We start from the raw sequence: 4,113 nt of genomic DNA, 5'->3' as shown, positions 1-4,113 counted from the left end.
ACTATGAAAACTTCTTCATCATAAATAACTGGCAGCTGTATCAACAAGGCTTTCTATAAAGGACTGAACTCAGCTCTGCTGGGGGCTGCTGGTTGGGTGCCACCCTGTGTGGAGCAGACCGGCTAACAAAGGCTCACTGAGTTCTAATCTGTTTTGGTCTCGGTCTCTATTTGATTTGATCCCAGCACATATATGTATTGTGTATATAAGCTTAAATAGACTATGCCACCCTTATCATTGCAATGCTGTGTCTTTATCTGATATGAAGCATTCTTTAATTATTTGTCACTCAAATTGTATAGATTGGTACAAGTACACTTCTTCCTCAGTGACTATTAGCTGTTATTAGAATAGGTATTTTGGTTTGCCTCCTATGGTTTTCTCAACTCAATAATTTTATTTAAACATTTCTTTCTTTTTAAAAACTATTTATTTATTTATTTATTTATTTGGTTCAGGGGGTTGCTACGCTCTGGGACTCATAGCGATCTTCTGTCTCAGCTGCCCCAGTGCTGGGATGACAGGTGTGTGCCACCACACCCAGTTTCTGTGGCCAGCTTGGCAAGGGACCAGCATGGCATGTGGTACTGGGGATCAAACCTGGGTCCTTGCGCTTGCAAGACAGGCACTTAGACTGCTGAGCTATCTCCCCAGCCCCTCCATAATTTTTTTTAGAAAAAATTTTGTTTTATTTTGAAGAGTAAAAACAAAAGCAAGAACAAAAATCAGAAACAAAGACAGAAGCAGGGTAACATATAACAATACATGTTACAGATTTTCAAAACAAGAATAGCTGGTTAAACATGGTTGGGCCAAAAAGACAGCTCAACAGATTAAGAACCTGCTTTGGCAAGTGCAGGGACCAAGGTTCAGTCCCTGGTCTGCATGACACACTGGCCTTGGCCCTGGGTGCACTAAGCCAGCGATGGAGTCTGGGTGTGGTGGCACACACCTGTAATCCCAGCACTGAGGAGGCTGAAAACAGGAGGATCATTATGAGTTGGAGTTGCATAGTGAGGCCCTGTACCAAATACATAAAGAGAAAAAAAATTGATATATTATCTATTTTTATCATCAAATCTGTAGCTCAGATTAACAGCTATAGGTATGTAAGATTAGACGTATTATTGAATATTATTGTGTGCATTCAAAAAATCTTAAATTTTTATTCTTGTCTCTCTTTTTTCCCTTTATTACCTTTAAAAAATTCACTTTAAAGAGAGTATAGTAATAACTGATAGGACATTAGAAGTGGTACATATTTAGAAGACCAAGATGACAGGTATTCAAGCATGGCTTTTGTATTACACACTGCTGTCCTCAATGTAGTTGCAGTGTTCCCAGATATCAGCATACAGCATTAGTCAAGGTGAAAATTCTACACATTAACTGCTATTTTTCAAAAAGCTGATGGAAATTCTTAGTGCAACTACTTCAACCATCCTATATATATACTTGCATGTTCTTTCCCCCTACTCTTTTTGCTATATTTTCTCCTCTTTGTTGTTTAATCCTTAAATTCCATTTCCCTCCACTCTACTACATCTGCTATACTTCTCTTTGTTACTCTAGGGAGAAAGTACAATATTTACACTTAAGGGTCTGATTTATTTCACTTATGAGTATAGTCTCTAGTTGCATCCACTTACCTATGAAGGCTTTGAGTTTGTTCTTCCTTATAGCTGAGTGATACTCCATTGTACAAAAATGCCACATGTTTTTCATCCATTCCTCAGGTGATGGGCATTTTTGGTTTCTTCCAAGATTTGGCCATTACAAATTGTGCTGCTATAAGCATAGGTGCACATATATCATTATGGTAGGATGTTTTCAGTTCTTTTGGGAAAGTACCTAGAAGGAGAATAGATGGATTGAATGGGATTTCCAGACCTAGTTTTTTGAGGAGTCAACCCCATATCTGAAGCATGAAGAAAATGTCATTTATAAATATTTTTATTAAAAGAAAGTTACATGTCAAGCAATGAACAGCAATGAACAGTTCCCTCTGGTTAATGAACAGCCTGACTTTCTTGGAATTTGCTGGCTGGCAGATTTGAACTTAGCTTCGAAAGCTCACATATATTTGCTGTTTTTCTGTCTTTCTTTAGAACTTAAGGGAAAGGTGAGAAAAAGCATGCGGCAAGAGACTTTAGTAAAGAGTACAAAAGCATCTGTCATCCACATTATTAACCCAGATTGTCTCCTGTAGACTGATTGTGTTACCCAGATCTTAAGGATCATCTGTTTATAAGCTATGCACAATTGCCATGGCTACCACTTCTTCTGAAGAATGTGTGCAGTGTCTGACTGTCTTTACTATTTTCTGGAACCTTCCAATTAGACTGCTAAATCTATTCAAACTAGTAGATGGTAGAGAAATTTTTACTAGTACTTATTTTTATGGGCATGTAGACTACAACATTATTCCCAAGCTTATAGATGTCTTTGTAAAATAAAAAGTTTTAGTTTTTATCATAGTTCCCTCTTTTGAATAACAAAAAATATTTTACTAAAGCATAAGATTTCCAGAAGTTTCCAGACAAGCCATACAAAATGGTCACAAACTTTATTTGAAGGGGAAATCTACACTTGACTGCAAAATCACAATGTATTAGTGAGGGCTGTGAGGTTTATTAATGTTCTTATTTTGGTTCAAACAATCATCTTGTCCATCTAGCATCTAAGTAATGTTAGAATTGGCTAGAGAACGTATCTTAAGGAAATGGTTAGCTGCTTTTTAACCAATGCAATTAAGTCCCTATAAAAGGAGGGGGCATAAAGTTTTGAAACTTCTTTACCCCTCATAAAATAAAGTAAAATAAAATAAAACGAACACCCATAGCCCTGCAGCTAACCCTGACAACTACCTTCATTTGCAGTGCTTTATACTTAAAACCATGATGGGGGAAATGTAGAGAAGCTGAGGGCCACTGCTTTTCAACATTTCACGACAATCTAGATGAAATTTCCACCTCTGCTTATGCTCTACAACAGTGAATAGGGACAAGACGTAGATTTGCTAATGTGCACTTAGTCACCAAAGGACTGAAAATGTCTGGGCTTTTATTCTGTAGTGTTCTAAGACTGCCCATTAACAAAAAATGAAGAAATCTTGGCAGAACAGATGTGACACAAGCTTGATGATCGGATCAACTTACATATTATTCATGGCAGATAGCCTAGTCCACGCTCTAGCTGTTTCTGTGGCTTGGGTTTTGTGGGTCTTCCATTGCTCTGCTATGTCATTCGCTCATCTGGATTAGGAGCACTTAACTGAGCACGGATCAATAGCAGAACGGGGTGGGTCTGCAGTGCTGGCGACCACCTATCTTTCAAAATATCTAAACATATTCTTCCTAATTTGTCTACATTAGGATGATAAATTTTGGTCATGAAACATACCTTAGGTGCTGTCATTGGGTATTCTTCTGGTACAAATAGTTCAAGTTTAAAAGTCTCTCCTTCAAAGGTGGAATCCTGAGGGCCAGCAATGACCATGTGAAAATAACGGGTGTGGTTCTCATCTGCTTTGGCTTTAATTCCAGGAACCGGCTCTGCCAGCAAATCCTGGGCTTCTTTGGTGATTTAGCCATCTTGTCAGGTCCCGAGTTCAGCCTCTTGTTGCATCTCTGCAAAGTTCCCTTTTGGCTGCATATTGCTAAACTATTTTAAAATGTTTTACATAATATGATCTATAATATAAAGTCAATAACTTTACTACAGCTCTTCTAAACTATACATTTTTTCAGCCCCTTGGGCCGCCCCCCACCACTCCGCAGTGCCTCCCCCACCCCGCCCGCCGAGTAGGATTTTCTGCAGAGTTCCAGGAGCCCCCAGACCCAGTCCTAGCCCAGGGCCGGTGAGTGTGCGGAGACTTCCTGCTACCCTGCGCCGGTGGGACCAGTCCCAGCCCAGGCCCAGAGTGGGCCGGACCCTCTCCCAGCCCCTTGGGCCGCCCCCCCACCACTCCACAGTGCCTCCCCCACCCCGCCCGCAGAGTAGGATTTTCTGCCGAGTTCCGGGAGCCCCCAGACCCAGTCCTAGCCCAGGTCCGGCGAGTGTGCGGAGAGCTTCCTGCTACCCTGCGCAGGTGGGACCAGTCCCAGCCCAGGC

At 40.7% G+C, this 4,113-nt stretch overlaps 1 pseudogene; it reads right to left on the bottom strand.

The window, feature by feature from the left end:
* Nucleotides 1-3,154: 3,154 nt before the first annotated feature.
* Nucleotides 3,155-4,113, bottom strand: part of LOC101590505 — a 174,497-nt pseudogene continuing 173,538 nt past the window's right edge.

Source organism: Octodon degus, unplaced genomic scaffold (genome assembly GCF_000260255.1).
Source record: "Octodon degus isolate 3935 unplaced genomic scaffold, OctDeg1.0 scaffold00001, whole genome shotgun sequence".
NCBI classification, from domain to species: domain Eukaryota; kingdom Metazoa; phylum Chordata; class Mammalia; order Rodentia; family Octodontidae; genus Octodon; species Octodon degus.
Note: the sequence above shows the minus strand (reverse complement) of the source record. Positions and strands in the feature narration are given on the sequence as shown.